Genomic DNA, 23,964 nt, shown 5'->3' on the forward strand with positions numbered 1-23,964 from the left:
TTAAATATTATGGTTTATGCATACTAGCTGCACTTCCTGTACATTATCTCATTTAATCTTATTTAATCTCATTTAATCTTTCCAGCTCTACAGGCTGGATATCATCCCCTTCTTTGGACAGGTGAGGTTTCTGTGGATCACTGGAATGGTGTGGCTTGCCCAGCGTCACACAGCTGGGACCACAGCTTCTCTGGCTGCTTGTTCCCAGGCCCTCCTCCATACTTCAGCATCCTTTCCTAAAATGCAAATGCGGGCATCCTCTTCTGTTTCTTGAAGCCTTTGGTGGCTCTCTGGCAACCCCAGGATAAGACTCAAATCCCTTGCACAGCTTACAAACCCTTTCCCCTCTCCCACTGTCCTCTTTCCACTAACCTTACTTTGGCCACAAAAATACTCTTTGTAGGTTCATAAACAAGCCCACACCGCACATACTTGCTCATTCTGGCTTCTCTGGGTAGGATATTCTTTTCTCCTTGTGCCATCCCACCACATACTCCATTTCCTACACCAAGATAGACCCTACACAGCTGTCCAAGCCCAGAGGAGATGTTGCTCCAAAGCCATCTCCTGGCCCAACCACCTCATATGCACAAGTGTACATGGACCCACATAGATGTTCACGGAGAGACCCCACACATGGAAAGAAAGGCCCACAGGTGCCTACACGCACAGAGGCACATACATGTACAACCACATGCTACCCACACATACAGGGGCACGGGCCACTGCTGAGTCACAGCTGCTGTCCTGGCATCTAGCTGTTCTCTCCTGCGTCGGGCCTGCCCCTCCAGCACCTGCATCTCCCCTGTTATATTGAACTGATTGTCAACCAGGCTGTGAGTCCTGTTAGACTCTGAACTCTGTGGGGACTTTAAAGAGCCTGGCAGAGTTGAGTGAATGGAGGCGCCTTGAAGCAGGGACAGTGTCTCTGTCTCTTCTCATCTGTTGCACGGTACATGCCTGCCTGGAGCTCGTGAATTCAGTGGCGAGTGAATGAACACAGTTGAGAGGAGAAGGGAGGACTGAGGGGAGAGAGGGACATTGGCAGAGGGGCCCTCAGCCTGCTGCCATAGGGTGGGTGGGGGCATGGCTCTCTTTCTTCCACCAGGGGGCGCAGGAGGCCAGCAGCCAGGGCCTCTGGACTCAGCCAGTTCTCCTCTTCTCTTCTCTTCTCTTCTCTTCTCTTCTCTTCTCTTCTCTTCTCTTCTCTTCTCTCTCTCTCTCTCTGTTTTACAGGTCTGGGGATGGAACCCAGAGGCATTTGACCTCCAAGCTACACCTCCTGCCAATTTTTTTATTCTTTATTTTGAAACAGGGTCTCACTGAGTTGCAGAGGGCCTCACTAAGTAGCTGAGGCTGTCTGTGTACCGCCATCCTCCGGTCTCAGCCTTCCAAATGCTGGGATTACAAGCGTGCTCCACCACATTCAGCTCTCTCTTTTCTCTTTAAACCCACAAGAGGTTTGGGGTTGTTCCCTTCTGCAGAAAGGTTCAGGAGACAGCCAGGGCCCAAGGGAAGGAGCCCACCCAAAGCTGGCTTATTATAGTAGCAGGCCCCCACCGGGCTGGCCTGCTCTGCCTACTGGGACAGAAAGGGATCTGGTTCAAATTCCGTTACCCATTACGTCATGAGCATGAGGGAGGGGGCTATTTGCACAAATTCCTGGACACTAGCAACTCTTTAGAATTTATACCCTCTCCCTGCCTCACCCCAGGGCCAGCCAAGGTCAACCCAGCACCACCTGTGCCAGGCCGGCTGTTAGGCCCTCAGGGGCACAGCGGGGAGCAGAACATGGTCCCTGCCCGCCAGGCACTTTCCTCTGATGGAAACAGCCGGAAGGAACCTTGCCAGTGGTTAGGAGTGCAAGCTCTCTGCAGCCTAGAGGCCTGGGTGTGAGTCCTGGCTCAGCCCCTTGCCAGCTCTGTGACCAACCGGGGCACAATCCTTAACCCTTTCTGTGCCTCAGTTCCCTCATAGGTAGTTGCTAAAAGCATTAAATAAGTTAACCCATGAAAGCCTTTTAGAGGAGTGCCTGTCAAGAAGTAGACATGCGGTACATGTCAGCTTTTAGCATGAGGTTGGTTCTATACTAGCGGCTCCGAGAAGGCACACGAGAGCAGCCAGGCCAGTGTCCTGGCACTTCTGCCACCATTTTTGGCTAGCCTTGGGCATCTTTTCAGATGGTTATTTGTGGCCAGCCTTCAGGTATGAACCTGAGTACTGAGTACTGAGTACAAGTTCACAAGACTTTGAGAATCTGGGAAACACAGGCCCAGAGTTGGCCGACACTCTGGGAAGGACACTGAGACCAGGAGATGCAGGCCAAGAAGGCAGGAGTCCAGCCTCTGACCTAACGCCTACCTCATGGGGTCCTAGGGCCCAGGGCTGTGTTGCCGCCCTGCTGGGCACCACCATTCCAAACAGGACAGCCTGGGGATGTCTAGATTAGATGCCACCAAACATTTGCATTTTGGGGTGTTGTTTTTTTGTCTTCCAGCCTTCCCTGTGGACAGGTTTGCAAGGGGACCTGGGTAAATGGTGAATGAGAGAGCTGAGCATGTGTGAAGGTGGCAGGGGCTGAGCAGCAGGCCAGCCTGGACAGAGGGCTTCAGTCAGGGTTGCTGTTTCACCGTGGGTGGGCCCGTCTGGCTGAACTTCTTCCTTGGGCCAGTGTCGCCGCTGGGTGCTGGACTGCCGCGAGGACGGCCTGTCAAGTGGTGGGCACCCACACTGGAAAAGGCCCCCTGGGTCCTGACTTTCCCCACTTTGTCCCTGTCCTGAGGAGAGGCTCAAAAGCCCACTGTCCCTCCAAATGCGGCTCTGTTACTTCCTCCATGAAGATGCTGGAGACACACTCTGACCCTCTGCCTGCCAGGGATCACCTCCCTCTGCATCCTGCTCTACACATTGTGCTCCTGCTGTACAGGAGGACTGATTCCAGGTGGATACCAAGACCTGGCAGTGCATTTGGTAATTGCATACAACCTATGCGCATTCTCGTATACTTTAAACTATCTCTAGATGACTTATAATAGCTAATGCAGTGTAAACGCCACGTAAATAGTTGTTATGCGGCATCATTTAGGGAATGATGACAAAGAAAAAAGCCCGCACACTTTCTGTACAGATGCAACTTTATTTTCCAAATACAGTTGACTCTCACCTCCATGGATTATGCATCCAAGGATTCAACCAACTGCAGATTAAAAACAAATTGTGTGTGTGTGTGTGTGTGTGTGTGTGTGTGTGTGTGTGTGTGTGCGCGCGCGCGGTGTGGCATTGGGAGTTGAGCTCAGGGGCATTCTACCTCCAAGTTATACCCCCAGCTCTTTTTTCTTTTTGATTCTGAAACTGGATCTTGCTAACTTGCTGAGGCTGGTCTTGTACCTGTGATCCTCTTGTCTCAGCTTCCCAATTTCGGGGATTGTAGGTATCACCACCACACCCACCTCAAAAGTTTTTTTGTTGCATTGGGCGTGGTGGCGCAGCTTGTAATCCCCGCGCTTGGGAGGCGGAGACAGGAGGATCGCACAGGTTCAAAGCCAGCCGCGCTGGCTTAAGAGACCCTGTTTCCAAAAATAAAAAAGTATAAAATGGGTCTGGGAGTGTAGCCTGGAAGAAGAAGGGCTTCCAAGAACCCCAGTACCATTAAAAAAAGAGCTTTTTGTTTGTTTTTTGTTTTGTTTTGTCTGCACAAAACATGTGCAAACATTTTTTCTTGTTATAACTCCCCAACAATATGCTATAGCAACTATTTATGTAATTTGCCTCATATTAGGCATAAGTCAACTAGAGGAGACTTCAAGTACATAGGGAGATATATGTAGGCTAATGGGAACACGAGGATGTTTTATATAAGGGACTTGCACATCCTCAGGTTTTGATATCCTTGTAGGGGGGTGTCCCAAAACCAATTGCCGGTGGATGTGGGGGTGGGGTAGTACACTTCTCTCCTGGGGCTGGGCTCCCTTGCCTGAGCGCACGGAGGCAGCACAGTACCTCAGCCTACTAGGCCCTGCTGCTGCCCATGAGTCATATGGTGGTATGAGAGTTTCTTACTGTGTGGGTGCCTCAGGTTCCTCCTCTATAAGATGGGGGTCATAATTGTACCCTCCTTGCAGGGTTAATGAGGGGTTTAAATGAATCACTGCAGCTGGGCATGGTGGTACACGCTTGTAATCCCAGGACTTGGGAGGCTGAGACAGGAAGATTGCAGATTTGAGGATAGCCTCAGCTACTTAGGGAGACTCCCAGAAACCTAGGCCCTGTTTCAAAACAAAACAAGGGCTGGGGGTATAGCTTGGAGGTTGAATCCCCAGTAACACACAAACACACACACACACAGAGAGAGAGAGAGAGAGAGAGAGAGAGAGAGAGAGAGAGAGAGAGAGAGGATCAGTGCATACACAGTGGAGGATTCGTTCATAGTAAGTTCTCCAAAACAGTTGGTGCTGTTGTCCTGGGAGAATGGGTACCTGTGCCACCTTGTTAAACCTACAACTCTTTTACTAAGCTACTGTGTGTCCCCTGCGGTTCCAGCCAGTCCAGGGCTTGCTTGGTGTTCAGTGTCCTTACTGACCGCTTGTGGGATGAGGCTGGGCTCCAAGCGTGTTCTCCCTGGGCTGTGCCCCCTGCGGCCCCTGCAGAGCAGCCTGTCTCCTGGCTGAGGCTCTTCCTCCCACAGCCCTGCCTGAGCCCCGGCAATTTTCCCTGGCAGCTCCCACGTTCCGGACTAACTTTAGGGTTGGTTTCCAGCTGTGGTTGGATTTTTCTGTTTGAGAAATATTTTAAGCAGCTGGTGGGGAAGGGGTGGAGAGGTGGGAAAGAATAATAAATAAACTTGTGAAAGGCAGATTGTCTACATGGCTGAGAGCTGCCGCGACCCACAGCTTGGCCTCTGGGCCATGATAAGGGCTAGGGAGCTATCAGGTGGCTGGTGTTGGGGCAGGACACTCCAGTGGCTTCATGGGCCGAAGAGAAAGACTGTGCCCTTCACAAGAATGTCTTGTGCTCACCATCAAGTTATGCCCCCCCTCCTCCTGTGGTGCTGAGGATGGAACCCAGGGGCATTCTACCTCCCAAGTACATCCCCAGCCCTTTTTATTTTTTATTTTGAAACAAGGTCTTAATAAGTTACCGTGTGCTGGCCTCAAACCTGCAATCCCTCAGTCTCAGTCTCCCAAATACTGGAATCACAGGCGTGTGCCACCAAGCCCTGCTGTGTGACTTCCTCCTTGAATTCTGAGAATGCAAAAAATAAACACATGGAATAGAGCTAGGTTTGCAGCAGGCAGGACTGAGGTTAGACACTGGGGAGAGACTCCTGACTCCTAATATCAGAACCTGTCCCTACAATCTACCTTTATTTCACCCAAGACCTTGTCTTTCTCCAGAATGCAGTTTCCTCCTGCACTCTGATTGTGCCTAGCCTCAGACAGCCCCTCCCCAGCCCGGTCAGCTCTCCATTCCCCCACTCGGAACTCCAGGTTTCACCCACTTCCTCTTCTCTCTCCCTGGCCTGCCACGGAGGCGCTTGGGCTTTGGGGCTTTCTGAGGAAGTCTGTCTCTCAGCCAGGGTGGAGACCTCCAGAGCAGGGGGCCTTGGCGCAGGCCGACAGTCAGGACCAGAGCCCCCTACTCCCACCCCGGCTGCCCCGCATGCAGGAGAAAGGTTCCCCTGCCCTGGTTGGCTGGGGCAGATTGTAGAGAAAACCCAGGATAGGAGAGAAATGAAATCACAGAGTCAAACAAAAGCTGAGTCAGAGAGAGACAAGGAGAAAGTCAGACTTTGAGGGAAGGAGTGGACAGTCCCCATGCCCGCATGGACATTCCTGTGGCTTCTGATGGCAGGGTGGGCTCAGCCCTGAGGGCTCCCTGGTGCCAGTGTGTGGGGGGGCCCAGCATGGGGTCCTAAGCCTAGGCAGGAGGGCTTGCCTTCCACACCCTGGCTTCTCCTAGGGCTTTCTCCACTTTGCCCTGGGGAGACCGTGGAGGCGGAGACAGGCAGTGGGTGAGGCCATTCTGCATCCCTGATACTAGGAGCCTTAAAAAGCTGTGTGTGGCAGAGTTCCTCATCCTCGAGGGGAATCCACCGCGGGTGTGAAAGGCTGTGTTTTAGGGGGCTGGCGAAACCTGGGGTTCTTGTCTTGACAAGCAAGGGGGTGCCAGTGGAGCAGGAAGGCACTGGGCCAAGGACAAGGAAGGGACCATGCTGCTGGAGAATGCAGGCCTGGCAAGGAGGCTATCAGGACCCAGGCAGCTCGACAGGGTTCAGGGTGACCCCAGCCAGGCAGTCAGGGTCTGTGTGGAGTGGAGCCTGGGGAAGGCAAAGCTGTTTTGAGTGGACTGACAGCCTTCTTCAAGAATCTCCCTGAGTAGTCTGAGGGTGAAGCTCAGTGGTTGGGCACTTTCCCGGCATGTTCAAGGCCCTGGGTTCAATCCTCAGCACTGAAAGAAAAAAAAAAAAAAAGAATTTTCCCAAGTGATACACATCTGTTCGGCATCCCTGGCCTGCCAGGCATCCCCCAGCAAAGAAAACAGCCCTGGTCTGAATTTATAACTGGATTCTATACTTTGTAGATCCTTGCTGCCCAGCTAACTCAGGCCACAGCCCTGCTGCTCCTACCCCCTTCCATTTCTCTGGGAACTCTGGAAAAATTGAGGATCTAAGAGGCTCCTTAAAGGGTAAAAAAAAAAAAAAAAAAAAAAAAAAATGGGATTCTATATTTCCTGATACTATTTTACATCTATTCTAAGCACGAAAACTTCTAAAGTATGTGTCTTTTCTACTCTTACTGTGAAACAGAACACACATGTATTAAGTATATATGTATAAGAAGCTTACAATATTACAGTTTAATAAATAAGTATAAATCAAATACCTATGTTTCCACTGCCCAGATCAAGCACCCTAGAAGTCCCTGTGTCCTTTCTTGATCCCAAACCCATCCTCACCCCTGAAAGAACTGGTATCCTGACTCACATGATGGTCAATTCCTTGTTTACCTTCCAGAGCATTTAGGGTTGGTTACATATCATCATCTTGGAGCTTAATAACAGCCTTATCATCTCCAGATCTTACAGATGAGGAAACTGAGCTTGGAAAGGCTAAAATAAGTAGTCCAAGGCCAGCCCATAAGTAAATGGCAGAGCAGAATCATAGTTTGGGTTGTCTGATGTCCTAAGGTGCTTCATTGGTCAAACCAGAATTTATGGGAAACCCTGGGACAAGCCTAGCACTGGAGCCAGGACCCTAGTGCCCTAGGAAAGGGAAGGCCATCTTCATGGCCTAGCGGGCTCCCGCCAGGAACTGTTGGCTGTCCTGACCCCGGAGGTCTTGCTTTGTGAATACCTGACAGGAGGCGGAGGAGGCCCAGGGGAGAGAAATTGGAGATCAGGAAGCAAAAGGAGCTGGAACTGATCTGGGATGGGATTGGTGCCTAGAGAGGGCTCAGGGCCTGGGCTGGCACAAGCCTGGAGAACCCACGACTGCGGGCATGTGCCTGAGCCAGGTGTTGCCCAAGTTTTGCCAGATTTGCCAGGTGTGTCCTCCTTGGCGGGCCAGGTGTGGTTGGCGATGCAGGTGTGTATGCCCAGGCCCCATCTAAAGACTCTCATTGTTCTGAGCCCTCTCTCCTACCCTCACCTCTTTTTTCTAATCACAAAACTATAAGTTACTATAAAAAGTTCAGCTACTATATATATACACACACACATATATTTTGTATATATATTTTATTATATATGTTATAAAATCTAGAACATTCTATCTCTGAGCTATACCACCAGCCCTTTTTATTCTTTATTTTGAAACAAGGTCCTGCTAAGTTGCTAAGGGTCTTTCTAAGTTGTTAAGGCCGTCTTCAAACCTGCAATCCTTTTGTCTCAGCCTCCCAAGTACTGGAATGACAAGCATTTGCCACCAGTTTATAATTTCTTTTTATAATTTAGCACTTACCCTTCTTTACTTCCTTCTAAGCACACTCAAATATATAGCTATTTATATGAGTTAATGAGCTAAATATATAGCTATTCATATGAGTTAGACACACATCTAAATGTAGTATTAGGTTTATGTTTAATAAGATGATATCAAAATCTACATATCATTTTCAATCTTTTCTTCCTGCTCTATCTACCTTGATCTTCTTCCCCATCAGTATGAATAGACTTGTTTACCTTCTAAGAGCTGAAGGGCACACCATTAGATGGATGTATCATCATGTATTCCAGAGCACCTCATTAAATAGGTGCTCCATCTCACATGGACTCACCTCCCCGAGTCCCATCTCCTCTGAGCTCCTAGAAGCGGAGGGAGAGAGTAGAGAGCAAGAGGGGTGGGTGAGAACTGGAGAGGGTTCCCTACGTTGGCCCCACCCTGAGCCAGCCCCTCTCACCACCCCCACAACTCCACCCACTCAAAGTCCCCACCTCCTTCCCCTGTCCTAAGTCTCCTGCCCCTGCCCCTCCCCCCCTTGACCTCTCCACAGTGCTGTAAGGTTGTGGGTCTGCTGGGTGAGCTCTCTGCCTCCAGGCTCCTGATCTCAGAGTCAGGAGCAGGAGGAAGTGGAGCTTGCAGGACCCTGAGTTCAGAAAACAGCCTGGCTGGGCAGTAAGCACCTCCAGCCTAGGCCGACCCAGAGGAGGCGCCGTGCTGATGGCGGGGCTGGCACTGCCTGTGCCTCTATGGCAGTTTCCTGCTTCCCAGAGGGCACCAGGGATGGGGACTGTGCCAGGTAGGCATGGTGCCCCCGCCCCTGTACCAGTGTCATGGAAAATCTGAAACCTTGATCTTTGTTCTTGATTGTTCCTCCTGGACTTTTATAACTGGAAACTTTCGATGTCTTTGTTCCCATCGGCTTGAGAGGAGGTATTGACGGGGGAGGGGAGATGGCTGAGTCAGCAGCAGTCGGCACTTCCTTGGACCAACTGTGATACACACACACACACACACACACACACACACACACACACACCCCACACACTCTTAGCAGCCTGCACTCCTGCACCAGGAGGCCCTGAGAGCAGGGAGCACCCAGCCCTGGCTCTCCTTCCCAAGCAAGCTGTCTCCTCTCTCTCAGGACTGACCCTACCCCAGGTTGTTCAGCTCCGTGATTCCTCTTCTCCAGACACCTCCAGTTTCTCTAATACCCACAGTGGGATCCACTTGGCAGTTTATGGTAAGGACACTGATTTGTGAGATTTTTCTCCCCCTGTGAGGGCCCAGCCCTGATGTCTCCTCCCCTTCTTTCTCCCTCATGGCCAGAGTTCATGGAAACTTCTCAGGTCAGTGATTCTCACCTTCCTTTCCGGCTCAGGAGAATGGGACCCAACCCCCTTTCCTGGCTGGGCTCCTTCTTCCCCCAGCCCTGCTATCCTCCACGGCATCACCTGCCTGAGGGGAGGTGTTCTTCCATTCCCTTGCAGGCCTGGGAGCTGGAGGGGAGTCAGAGAGGGAAGCAGGAGCCCCAGCCCCAAGCGAGAAAGGACAGTGTGCTGATGATTGCTGATGCAAAGAGAGGGCTCCACTCCTCATCCAGCAGCTTTACACTCAAAACCAGCCACTCACTTGATCAATTCATAGATGCTGCTAGAAAAACAGCATCCCCTGAGAGGATATTGTAATCTGGTGTGCCAAGGGAGGTGGGAGCTGTTGTGGGTTTCAGACTTCAGAGCTCTTGGGGAAGAGGATGGAGGGGCTGGTGCAGTCAAGACCTGCTTCCTGGGGTTGGGAGGTGAGCCTGTGTGGTCATAGAGAGACAGGGAGGTGTGGTGGAGGGGCTGTGGGACCACTCTAGACTCCCACACATGGACCTTCTCTGCATGGCTCGGGCTCAGTGGGGCCCTGCTCTGATGTCTGTCTGTCTGTCTGTCTGTCTGTCTGTCTGTCTGCTAAGTGAGGAGCTCAGCTATAGTCTGGAGCCTATAATGCGTTGGGGCAGAGGAGTTAGAACTTGCCAGCCTGCGCGCTGAGCCCATGTCTTCCTGGAGATGCTCTGTCTACCAGGAGCAATTGCTCCTGGCCAGTGGAAGGGTAAGACTGAGAAGAGCCACGCTGGGCCCTGCAGGCCAGGCCTCCACACCCACCACATCCGATCCACCCCGCTGCCCAAGCGGGACAGATTATTTTTGTTCCTTCAGATCCTGCCAGTGCCTTCGCCTCCCTCTGCAGGAGTTACTCAGTTACCAGTGTCGTTTTTCTATTTCCAGAGCAAAGGCAAGTCCTCCTGCCACGGCTTTCTCCACCCAAGGGCCTGGCATCGCCCCTCATCCAGCCTAGGGAGGGGCTAGGACCTAGGGCCAGGGCCCTCTGAGGGAAAGGGTTAACTCCTGCTATCTCCTGGACCCACCCAGCAACAGCTTATCTTTCAAAATGCCGCTCTCTAAGACCAACGCTCTTTGCCAGCCACAGTCCCTTGCTTTGATCCTTTCTGCCCTTCTCATCAGAGGGGGTTCTGGCTGCTTCGGCTCCCCCCCACCCCAGCCATTTTCTCCTCCATCCCCTAGGGCTGGCTTCTCCCCTGCCACCCACACCAACACTCTGCTGAGCTGTTCATATTAAATTCATCAAACCCCAGGAGCACCCTTTGCCCTGTCCGTCCATCTCAGCAGCTCCAATTCGGCTGCCTTCCAACCTGTCCCGAGGACCTCTCTGCCCTTGGCTTCTTCCCCCTCACCAGTGGCTCCTCAGGGTCTGGGCAGGTTCTTCTTCAGAGTGACTCTCAAGCCAGTGCTCCTTGGACTTCGTCCTGGGAGTCTTTCCACATTTCCCTGGCTTCAGACACCATCCATAAGGCAGCAAGCTCTATGTTCCCAACTCGACTGTGTCTCTTCTCAGTGATCTGACCCCCAGAAGCAGGTCGGCTGGCCTTTCGACTTGAGGTCTCCCAGACATTACCAACAAGCATGGCCAGGTGAGACCCCTTGATTCTAACCTTGTCACCCCCTGGCCTTACCTCTGTCACCTCCATTTCCCTGGTTGGTAAAGACCTTAGCCCTTGGTTCCTTCTTACTTGAGTATCAAATATGTCATCCTGTTTATCAAATTCTACCACCAAGATGTATTCAGAATTTCACCATTTCGTTCAATTGTCACCACCAGCTCTTTTCCTAAGCTACCATCCTCTCTTACCTGGACTACACAGGCCTTATGACTGGTCTGCTTCCAGCTCAAGGCTCTTCCATTTTGATCTCCATAAAGCATTAATTCATTAAGTCCCAAGTTTTCAACCTGCCAATATTTCAACAAAATTGACAGTGCATTAACATAGATTGGGCCTCATAATCTAAAGTTATATTTTATATGTATTTCATACATGTATATTTATTTTTGACTGGTACATGGTCGTCATACATCTTAATGGAGTGCAAGATGGCGGAGGCATCCATGCACACATCACTCATTTAGCCCTTCCCCAGTTCTCACTCCATTCCCTCACCTCCCTCCTTCTCGTGTTTGGCTTACTGATTGACTTTAGTATGTCTGTGAATGTACATCATGAACATTAGAGAATTTCCCTCTTCCCTCGCCATCCCCCTCAGGTTGTCTTATTTGCTCATCTATGTTTTCTTTTTTCATTTACAGGGAAATGGATGGAACTGGAGAACATTATGCTAAGTGAGATTAGTCAGTCACAAAAACTAAAAATCAGATGCTCTTTTTAATATGCAGAAGCTAGGGAGAAAAAGGGTCATAAGAGGAATTCTAGACAAGGAAGGAGAAATCATATATATTTTTAACATTCCAAGTATTTACCAATCGTTAATTTTCTCAAAAGAATAAAACTTTAGTAATATATATTTATTTCAGGGTTACCATAGTGGTATATTTGTTGCTCAATTTAAGTCTTTACAGTGTTAATGGGTTAGAATTGTCCTTTTTTTCTTCCTTCCTCTTTCTTTCTTTCTTTCTTTCTTTCTTTCTTTCTTTCTTTCTTTCTTTCTTTCTCTTTCTCTCTCCTTTCTTTCCTACTGGAGTCCCCCAGCCTTTTTTTTTTTTTTTTTTTGGTGGTACTGGGGTTCCTGGAAGCCCTTCTACCTCCGGGCTACACTCCCAGACCTACTTTTACATTTTTGTTTGGAAACAGGGTCTCCTAAGCCAGCGCGCGCGGCTGGCTTCGAACCTGCACGATCCTCCTGTCTCTGCCTCCCAAGCGCGGGGATTACAAGCGTGCGCCACCGCGCCCGGCTCCCCCAGCCTTTTGAAACAGGGTCTTGCTCAGTTGCTGAGGCTGGCCTCTACACTGTGATCTTCCTGTTTCAACCTCCCAGGTACTGGGATCACAGTTGTGTGCAGCTGCACCTGACTGGGATATTTTTTCAGTTCCTAAAAGTCACAGTTCTTTCCCACACAGGGCCCAGAATCGCCTGCCTCACTCTGGAGGCCAGCCTGAGTGCCATCTCCACGGAGGAGTTTTCCTCACTCCCTGCTCCCTAGTTTTCCTCCTCTCATCTCCGTTTCAGGCCTCTGTTTCCAAAGCAGCTCTGATTACAGCTGGTCATAATCTTATTGTTCACTTTGCGCTTGCCATTCACTCTAGGATGTGAGCCCCAGGAGGGCCAGGCCATGGCTGGCATTCCCACTATTGTACTTCAGTGCTCGGCCCAGGGCTTGGCACTTGGTTGGTGTGTAATAAAAATCTTTCCAATGAGTGAATAATAAATGAAAGAGTGGTTTCAGCTACTAAGATGAGTTAGCTTTTTTCGGGGGTGGGTGTCTGGGGATGGAACACAGGGGCATTCGACCTCCGAGCTACACTCCCTGCCCTATTTTTTATTCTTTTTTTTTTTTTGAAACAGGGTCTCACTAAGTTGTGGAGGGCCTCACTAAGTAGCTGAGGCTGTCCGTGAACCGCGATCCTCCAGTCCCAGCCTCCCGAATGTTGGGATTACAAGCATGCGCCACCACACCCAGCATGAGTTAGGTTTTGATGGAGCAGAGAGACAGATATAGAGGGAGGGAAGACCATGGGTGGTAGAAAGATACTCTCTAGGGAGGGTTGCCAAATTGAGCAAATAAAAATACAGGATGCCCAATTAAATTCAAATTCCAGATAAAGCACAAGTTTTGTTTTGTTTTGTTTTATTTTGTTTTTTTGTTTTAGTATAACTGTGTTTGAGATTGAAATTTAAATTGGGCATCCTATAGTTTATCTGGCAAGCAGACGCGTGAATGTGGTGGAGTGGGAGAGGAAGTCACAGGTTGATGGTCCTGCGAGACCGAGGACAGTGTGCAGAGCCCGTGGAGTCAGTGGAGCAGAGCACCTCAAAGCCACGCTCCCGTGCGTGCCGCTCTCAGGGTGAGCTGGCCTGTGGGGTGGAGGGCAAGCTCTGAGAAACACAGACTTGGATCTGGGTGGGGAAATGAAGCTGGGTCCTGGATGGGGGTGGGACCAGGCCTCTGCCTTTCTGAGGTCACAAGCAGAGCTTTGCCAGATGCCCCCATCCCATGACCTTCTGACTTGTCCAACGTGGCTCATTTCAAAGATACCCTGTTGGATACCTTACGGCGTACCGGACTCTGTGCCAGGTACTGAAGACACAGACTTGAGTGGGATTTGCCCCTACCCTTAAGTGCTTTGTTCTTGAACAGTGAATATCACGATCCCACCCTGGAGGAAAACTATTACCAGCACTTACTGTCCCCCAGACATAAAGCGAGGTGCCTTCCATGACTTTCTTTATTTAAGCCTCAGCAACCCCACAAGGTAGGCATCACCACTGCCATTTCCCGAACAAGGAAATGGATGTGTGAGTGGTTCTGTAACTTAGCAGTGGTCACACAGGAAGTAAGCAATGGAGCTGGGGTGCAGACCGTGTTCTGATCTCTTGGAGAGAGCACCCTCTCTGAGGATCGGAGCTGTCAGATCTGGTGGGAGGAGGAGGTGAATGGAGAAGGACTCTCCTGCCACAGACTTCATGGCAGCCTCTTTACACCAGCCAAGAGAGGCTGCTTGGACATGTGATAGGGCAGGCCATCCACACGTGTTTATCTCTCTGGGACATTAAACACATTCTCTAGAGACCGTAGTGCCTTGGAGCTTTCCAAGCCTCGGAGGAGAAGCCCATGTGGGAGAAGGGGCTGGGGAAATGCCAGTCCACCCTAGGGGTTCGGCCTTCTAACTCAGAGGCTGCAGCTGGCTTGCTCTCCAAGCTCCTCTGCTGGGAAATCCTTTGAATTCAGTTGGGCTTCTAGAGCTCTTCCTGGCGCTCCTCCTCCTTGCAGGAAGGCCATGCCTCCTGCATTTCACAGGAGAGCTATCTTGGGCCCACCCCTTCTTGTTCACTCTGGCTCACCTTTCTCAGAGTCTTCCCTGCCCGAAGAGAAGAAATTCCTACTCAACTCTTCTTCCCTTCCCAGTGACATTTGTGGCAAGTTGCTGTAGCCCAAGTCTTTGAAAACAAAGATGACCTTGGCATTTTCTGTTCAGTTAATTTTTTTATGTCTTTCCAGTTCTCCATGGCTCTATCTTTTTATTTTCCTTTGGTTCTCCATATTGTTTCTTAATTGATTTTCTTTTCTTTTTTAATGAATTGATTTTCAAGCAGATGCTGTTCACGTGAAGAGAATCTCCTTCTTGGGTCCCCCATGAGGTCGGCATGTGGGAGCTTCCTGCTTTAGATCTAACATCTAATGGATTTAAACACGCAGCGTATATTTTCCTAATTTCATTGGGTCTAAGTCCTCAGGCTGATCCCTACACGTGCTTGCACACATACAGACGCAGTCTCACATACACACTTGCACATACACATGCTCTCACCCATGATAACATGTAACTTCACATACATAGGCCAGGACAAAGATGTTCTGTCCATGAAGCAGAAACTTACAGCTGGAGTGTCTTGAAGAAACATACGTCTGCCAAGAGTGTTGGCACACTCCTGTCAGCCCAGTACTTGGGAGACCGAGACAGGAGGATTGCAGGTTCAAAGCCAGCCTCAAAATCATCGTGAGACTCTCAGAAACCTAGTGAGACCCTGTTTTCAAAAAAAAGAAAAAAAAATAGCCGGGCGTGGTGGCACACGCTTGTAATCCCCGTGCTTGGGAGGCAGAGACAGGAGGATCGCGCAGGTTCGAAGCCAGCCGTGTTTCCAAATTTAAAAAAATGTAGAAATAGGTCTGGGAGTGTAGCCCGGAGGTAGAAGGGCTTCCAGGAACCCCAGTACCACCAAAATAAATAAATAAATATAAAAAAATAAAAGGGGCTGGGATATAGTTCAGAGGCAGATTGCTCCTGGGTTTAATCCCCACTACCACACACACACACACACACACACACACACACACACACACACACTGAAGAAGAAACAAGTCCAAGATGCCATTCTTGTCCCAAACATTCCTTGAGATATTTGGAAGAATCTTGGATTTCCCACTACTTGTGAGATAAATGAGTGGATCCATGTTATCTCATCTGAACAAAACTGAGTTACATGTATATGCACAAATCCAAACATGCGTGTTCACACTTACATAAGCATTTTTCCTGTTCACTGAGCATCAACTGTGATTTAGCAAGTATCAGTTTAACTCCATAACTGAAGACAGCCAGACCAGAATATTTAGATACGAAAATCTACCATGGGCCTGAATTATCTGGTTTGGCCATCTATACTTAGCAAATGAACCAGAAAGTTGCCAAAGTACTGTACTTGTGCTGGATAGGTGTACTTTTAGGGTGGCCTGCATCCTTGCAGATACATAGGTATCACTCAACACCTTATTGTTAAGTATACCTCTCTATATACTAGTATACCTAATATACATTTGTGATCAACTCAGTGACTGTTCTAGATTATTATTAATTATTACATATTAATCTTTCATACCAGACTGGCTTTCTGCAGCCACCTATGGTGTCACTAAGCCATGTGAGAGGCTGGGAGGCGGGCGTGCTAGAAAAGACCAGTGCATCTGTCTTGTTGCTTTCATTTCCTGTTGCTGTGAGTTCAGAAGATGCAATAACATCTTACTATTAGTCTAAACTGCACATAATTGGCAAAGAAAGCCTGCTTTTAAACAGAATCCGACATAGAAAGTAACAAATATGAATACCAAGACATAAAGAAGTAAGCAAGAGGGCAAGTGTAATGAAGGCCTTTGAGTCAAGAGAAAGACTCTGGGTTCTGCCTCAGTCCCACTAGTGACTTGCTTTGGACTTGTGTCCACATCACCATTTGTGCTGTGATGGACTAGGCCGAGGTGCTCTTGAGAGGCCCCTTCCAGCTCTAAAATACTGAGACACTCCAAGAGTGTTTCCTCAAGTAGATCAGCAAGTGCTGACGAGCAGCAGTTTGATAAAGTGGGAATAGTGCTTTTCAAACTCTAATGTGCATATGAGTTCTCAGGGATCTTGTTTTAATGAAGATTTTGGTTTTAGATTCTATATTTCTAACAAGTCCCCAGTATGGGCTGATCTTGCTGGCCCATGCACCACACTTTGAGAATCAAAAGTACAAAACTTAATGGACAGCCGGGCGTGGTGGCGCACGCTTGTAATCCCAGAGCTTGGGCGGCTGAGGCAGGGGGATCGCACAGGTTCAAAGCCAGCCTCAGCTACTTAGTGAGGCTCTCGGCAACTTAGTGAGACCCTGTTTCCAAATAAAGTATAAAACAGGTCTGGGAGTATAGCCTGGAGGTAGAAAAGCCCCGGGTTCCACCCCCAGTACCACCAAAAAACAACAACAGCAGCAGCAGCAACAACAACAACAACAGCAACAACTTAATGGACCTGGAGTTAGAAGTCCCAGCTTTGTTCAGTTTCTTATCTTTGCTGAGCCTCAGTTTCTTCTTTTGAAAAATAAAAACAGTCTTAAATACTGACTTCCCAGAGGATGTGATGAGACATTTGGGAGATAACGTATTTGAAAGCCCTCTCTGTGTGTAAAATGCCTTACACACGTTTGTTAGATTTGTTTTGGGGTTGCCTGGTTTTGCCTTCAAAGACTCCTGGGCAGACGCTGCTGACCTGGCAGGCAGGGCTGATGGAATGATAGCAGCTTGCACTCTTGTGCTCGTCCTGAGAACACTCACGTGAAACAGCCTCCCTGGAGCTGTTTGCAGAGCCAGATGCTGTGTCTTTCCTCCACCCTCTGACTGCTTGTGTGCGTGTGCTCCTGACCCTGACCCAGCAAGGCTGAGGCCACAAGGCTCCAGCTGTGCCAGGCCATTCGGGCTGCATTCCTCCCCCTCCCAGCCTGCAGGCTCTCCCCACAGCTAACCACACACTCAGGGCTGGCCTGGGCAGAACGCTGCACAGAGTTTTTACTCTGTGTTTCCCTCAGCCAGCCAGTGCCTTCATGCCCCTAGGCCCTCAGCCCCCTCAGTGTGCCCCATCAAATCCTTTTGTGGGGAACACATCTGATATATATAGTCACACTGAGTTGGCAATGATGGATAAGGCCCCGGGGTGACTGCTCCTTAGGGGACAAACTCGAGATGGGAGTCACAACCGCAGTGGACGGTCTTGGGCCTAGGAGCTTTGAAAGGGTGGCATTTTGAAAATCTTATACTTCAGCATCCTGGATCCAGGTGCTTGGCCACTTTCCATCCTCAGATGGCACAGTTCAAACCTTGCTCCTGATCTTGCTCCAGATCAGCTTGGGTGTGTGTGAAAGCAGAAACCAATTCCTGGTGATTCTATACACCTGTGTGAAAATCTCGCAGGTGTGGCTTTAGTGGGCAAGGTAGAAGCTCAGGCACATGCACCATTATCCACCGGGAGTTCCTGGTGGGAAGAGCCTGCCCATAACAACCACAGCAGACGATGTTCATGTGTCGGACACAGTGTCCTCGGTGTACCTGGGCACCTTCCTCACCATAGCTATAACTCTCCCCTCCTCTCTTTAGCAAATCTCATCCAAGTAAATGAGAAGAATGTTATTATTATAAGGATAATCTTGATTTGCTCCGATTACTATTTTTTAATTATTCCTAAACTTCTGTCCTTCACTTAACATCAGTAACAAATAATAGCACGTAACAGTTTGCTGGGACTTCTATTTCTGTTTGCTCCAGTACTGGGGCCACAGAAGAAGAGGATTTGGTTTTATACAACACATTCGCTGAATATCTATTACATGCGAGGCTTCCAGCTTTGGAAGATAGAAAGATAAATAAGATGGAGGCCCTGCCTAGTCCCTAGAAGGGGAGGGAGATTGGTCTCCAAGCACAGGCTTTCTCTTTGGCTTTTATTTTTTTTTCTCTCTTTGGCTTTTATCACAGCAGCAGTAACTAGTGCCTTCGTGGCGCTCTCTGCCTTTTCTCTTTCTTTTTACTTTCTAGATGAATCTTGCTTTTTTTTTTTTTAAGTTTGTTAATTTTGTTAATCTCAGACAGCCATTTTGGCTTTGTCAACTTTGCTTCCTGATTCATTAGTTTTTGCTTTCATTTTTGTTTCACTTTCTTTGAATGCTTCTTTTATTTAGCTTATCAAAATTGTATTTTTATTATGATCACAGAATTATAATTTTTTTACCTTTTTGATATTTACTTTAATAGATATTTTGGCATGTGTTTTTGAAAAAAATGTGTCTTCTACAATTTGGGTACAAGAATTCATGTATGTCCATCAGATCAACACTTTAAAATAAATTCTAGTAGAAAGATGTGTATTCCCAATATTTTATGTCTTAAAATTTATGTTTAAAAATATGAATGGGAAAGCCAGGTGTGGTGGCACATGCTTGTAATTCCAGCATTTGGGAGGCTGAGACAGGAGGATCACAGTTTGCAGACAGCCTCTGCTACTACTTAGTGAGGAGCTTTGCAACTCAGTGAGACCCTGTTTCAAAATAAAGAATAAAAAATAGGGCTGAGGGTGTAGTTCGGAGGTAAAATGCCCCTGAGTTTCATTCCCAGTACGGAAAAAAAAGGGAACTTTCTACTCTAATTGTGTGTTCATAAACGTCTCTTTATAATTCTCAGTTTCTTCTTCATGCTTCAAGACTCTCCTGCTGTATGTGTGCAGATTTAGATATTACTATATCCTCCTGCCCATATCCCTTCCCTCTGTCTTCTCCCTGTGTTGCTATAGTTCCCTCCGCAGCACTCTCTCCTTGCACTTACAGGCAGACACCCGCTTCTTCCCACACATACCTGCACCCTAGTGTGCACGCTTGCACAGGATTCCTATGCCGGCTCCAGTATAAACTGGCTTGGGAGGAATCTACTCCTCAAGAGTTCCATCGGCAGGAATGTCTCTGCTTTGAAGTCAGCAAAGCAGATATTTTTGTTTCAGGGCAAGAAGTAGGTAGATACATTGACTAGGTGACCAAATGCTGTTACAGGGAGAGATTTCAGAAGCGCCCGTGGTCACGGGGTTGTACATCCTCTGTCTCCTGCCCACACAGGTTGGCCTTGTTATCTCCAAGCTCTCTCTCCGTCCAGCCTGAAGTGAGGTCTCAAAAGGGTGCGTGGAGCTTGACTGGGGAGGCGGAATCAAGTCTGCCTCCCTTGATGTGCCACAGGCCCTCTCTCAGATGGGGAGTCGTGGGAAGGGCAGGTGCACTGGGTTTCTGGAGGGCACCCAGGTAACAGTCCCACTCAGGGTAGGCAGACAGCTCTGGAAGAGTCTGAGCCGCGCTGTGTGGGTGGGTCCCTTCCTCCCCAGCACCAGCAGTTAGAGTAATTGGCCCGATTACTGATTACCACAATGGCAGGTGAGCTGTGTAATTGTGCTTAGGGTGGGGTGGGGTGGGGAGAGAGACCTGAACCTAACGAAGCAAGTTTATGAAATTGAAAGCTGGCGTGTGGATGGGAAGTTTCCTGCACCTGGTGCCTCTGGGAGGAAGACTCTTCCAGGGGGCATCATGGGGCCTGGAGAAGGGGAGCTGGGGTAAGGGACGCACTGACATTGGGCAGAGCTTGCCCTCTTTGGGTCACTTGCTTATAGTAAGTTTCTTTTGCTGACAATGGTGTTAATAAACTTCTTAAACTTGATGCCTTTGGACATCAAGCCAGTGGGTCCGATGATAGCTGGCAGTCCCCACCTGGGTCCCTGCCTTCCCTAGCTCTTCCACTGGCACAAATGGGCACAAATGTCCTGCTGAGGGCTTCCTGCGAGGCCCCTGGGGAGCCATGAAGGGACTGGACAGCCTTGGCTGTGACCTGCGTGTGTCTCGCCTGTGGGCTCAGGCAGCGGCACAGGGATCATGGTCTTGGGTTCAGCTTGCCCCGGTCCTGCTGGCCACATTGACCTGGCCTCCTGCTCCATCTTGGCCTGGTCTCCCTTTGTCTGGGGACCAGGACAGAGGACCTGATTGTGCAATTTTGGGGCCAGACTTCTGCTGTGGAGACTTTCTCTGGGCTCAAGAAGGAGCTTGAGCCACGGGGTAAATAAGCTGAGTTCCTGGGAAGAACTGTCCTGACCATTGCTTGAGGTTGAGGAAGAGGCCCCAGTGTCTGGGCCAGGCCACATAGAATCATCCAGAGGGTGGGGGCACTTCAGCCGAAGGATGTGGCCCATGACCCTTCACCTGGGGCTTCAGCCTTATTCTTGCTCCCAATCGCTGTCCTGGTCTTTAAAGCCCCACAGGGCTGGATGAGTTTCACCCCAGTGACCCAGGACTGGGCCAGTTGTGGAACTGGGCCAGAGGTGAGAAATAATCCTTAGCATTATTGATCCAAAAGGTTGAGAGGAGGCAGAGAATCATTCAAACTGGACAAGAAAGCTTCACGGGACTCATGGCTGGATTTGGGTAATGCCAGGGCTCCTTCAAGCCTAATAGCACTAACTATAGCTCATCCCCAGAACTGACTTCTAAATGTTTGATTGTTCTGAAGCTTTCCTGGGATCCTTCTAAGGTTAAGGAGAATATTTTGGGAAAAGAATGTCCTTATTTAAAGCTGAAAAAGCCAGTGTGATTCTTGCTGTTCTAGTAAATTTATCAATCCCCTATAATTTTCTTGACCCAAAAGATAACAAGTTGTGCTCTTAAGGAAGGGTTCAACCACATCCTTCCCCTGTGTGATCTTTCCGCTGCCACTCTCCCGCCAAACCCGGCCTCACAGCCCTGGCAGGACCGGCCAGTCAGCCCACAGTTCCAGGCAGGGTTTCCCACCACTGTGAGTGTGTAGACCCTAAATAGTTCAGGCTTCAATCTTTGGGAAGCCCCTAGTGTCCCTGGGCTAGACGCTCCCACAGCGACATATGATATCCAGTCTATTCCCTAAGCCCTCTCCTGTCATGGGAAATGACTGTACCCATAGAGGGTCCTGAGCTAGAGAATCAGGTGGGAGCTTTGTTTTCCTGGGAAACTTTACTTCTTCAGGCTGTCCCCTCTCTGGTCTCCATCAGCAAGGGAATAGACATGGCAAAGGTCCCAGAGCTGAACATGGTCCTGGTTGAGTGCACATTTAGCTCAGATCGCGGCAAGCTCAACATCGGCGTGTGGTGCGCACACCTCATAGTATCCCCATACACTGGTACTCCCTGTTCTTCACGCGTCCCTCTCTTCCAGGCTCACTCTCCACCTTCCTTGGCCTGTTCTGTGCCTCTTGGAGGCTCTTGGTTCTGGACTCATCTCTCTGGGCTCCCTTGATGTCGGGTTTTGATTGGGGCCAGCAGAGGAGACACTTTCTCGCGACCTGAAAAAGTAGAACGGCTTGAAGGGTTCCTCCGGGCCACTTTGCTACGGTGGCACAGTTCCCGCTGGGCACCTTGCTCTCCAGGCCCCAGCTCTCCCTGGGCTTGGTCACGCTTCTTCCCGTTCCTCAGGACATCCAGGTTAAGGTGGTAGTGATTTCCCGTCATCCCCACTCTCCATTTTAATTCTCTTATCCTTGCCCACATCTCTGCCAAGTGACCTCTCTTCAAAATATCTCCATTTGAGCACTCTGAGATCAATTATATTTCTTGTAGGACTCTGATTGATATGTAACCTCCTTCATTTCCCAGATGAAATGAAGCAACAGAATCCTGGGCTGGTGCTCCGAGGCCCACTAACATTACTGCCTACCTAAGACACCCCGGCTCTGGTGCACTCTTCTCCCATTTGGAGAAGCTGACATCGTTAGTCAGTCTCTCACCTCCCCCCTTTCTTGGTACTGGGAATTGAACTCGGGAGCATTTTATCTCCAAGATACACCCCCAGCCTTTTTATCTTTTTTTTTTTTCTTTTTTGAAATCTTCATTAATTTGCTGAGGGTTTTGTAAGTTGTTGAGGGCTGGCCTTGAACCTGTGATCCTCCAGCCTCAGCCTCCCAAGTACCAGGATTGCAGCCATGCACCACTGCTGTAAGTCCTTAAGCACCCAGTGGTGGTTGTTGGTCAACTCGGGCATGAAGACATTGTCAAAGCGATGGTCACACAGCTGTGTCTTGCCACATCATCAGGACTCCTGGGCATCTTCTTCTCTTCAGGGGAACAGTTCTAAGAGCGAAGAGCAGGAATGACAATGAGCATGAAAGAAAAGAACAATAGATGCACAAAAACTATCTGTACAACCCAGACGTTAGTCAAATAAGAGAAATGTCTTATGCTGAGCAGCAGGTGAGAAGATGAGATAGCTGCTGGGGGGGAGCATAAAACTCAAAATAAAGGCCAAACTCCTTGATACGCACAAAAATCAGAGACTTTTCCAATCTAGCTCCAACTCAGCTCTGTTGACTTTCTGTATCACCCCGTCACACTCACGCACTCCGAGTTATGAGGGGCTTGGTGCTCCCCAAGGTCTCTGGGTACTCCATGTGATCATGCTCAGGTGCTCCCCTCTGAATAGAGAGCCCTTCTTATGGACTTTCTACTGCAGGGTGCTGAGTGTCACACATGGAACGGCTCCACAGCACATGTGTTATCCCACAGCTCTGCAGGTCAGAAGTGCAGGCAGGCACTGCCGAGTCCTCTGTTTTGCCTCTCAGAAGGCCAAAGTCAGCGTGTGGGCCAGGCGGGCTTTGGGGCAGAATCTGTTTCTGAGCTCATCTAGGTTGTTGACAGGATTCAAGGACCAAAGTTTCTATTTCCTTGGTGATTGACATCCAGGTCCCTCACAGTTCCTTAAGATAAACCCATTCCTTTTCATGTGACCCCCTCCATCTTCAAGTCAGAAATGGCATATCTAGCTCTCCTCATGCTTTAAGGCTCTCTTCTGTCACCAGCAAGTTAAAATGTTCCTGTGATTAGATAAGACCCACCTGGATAATCTCCTTTTTGCCATATAATTATTTATTTATTTATTTATTTTTAATTATTTATTTTTTGGTGGTACTGGGGTTCCTGGAAGTCCTTCTACCTCCGGGCTACACTCCCAGACCTATTTTATATTTTTGAAACAGGGTCTCTTACGCCAGCGCGGCTGGCTTCGAACCTGCGCAATCCTCCTGTCTCCACCTCCCAAGCGCGGGGATTACAAGCGTGTGCCACCACGCCTGGCTTTGCCATATAATTTTAAAGCTAATACCAGTGGGCAAAGTTATGAGGGGCATGTTAACATGCTACTTAACATACCTGGGTTCAGCTCTTACCACCACTGTAAAACCTTCTCAGCCTCTGTTCAGAGTTGACAGGTCTCTCAGCATGTCTCCGGCTCATTACACTTCTTAAAATGTAGTGATGAGCTCGTTGAGGACAGAAGTGGTGTCTTACTCATCTTTGTGTCTTCTGTTGCACCAATGCCTTTTGCTTAGTAGGCACTCAATAAACATTTGTTGGAAGATGGAAGGAAGAAAGGAAAGAAAGAAGGGGGAAAGAAGGGGACAGGGAAACAAAAAGATCACATTTCTATGAAGATACTGAGTATGCTAGAATCACTTAACTTTTTTTTTTTTTTTGTGGTACTGGGGTTTCTGGAAGCCCTTCTACCTCCGGGCTACACTCCCAGACCTATTTTTACATTTTTATTTGGAAACAGGCTCTCCTAAGCCAGCGCGCATGGCTAGCTTTGAACCTGCGCGATCCTCCTGTCTCTGCCTCCCAAGCGCGGGGATTACAAGCGTGCGCCACCACGCCCGGCAGACACTTAGCT

The sequence above is a fragment of the Muscardinus avellanarius genome (assembly GCF_963383645.1).
Source record: "Muscardinus avellanarius genome assembly, chromosome: 11".
NCBI classification, from domain to species: Eukaryota; Metazoa; Chordata; class Mammalia; order Rodentia; family Gliridae; genus Muscardinus; species Muscardinus avellanarius.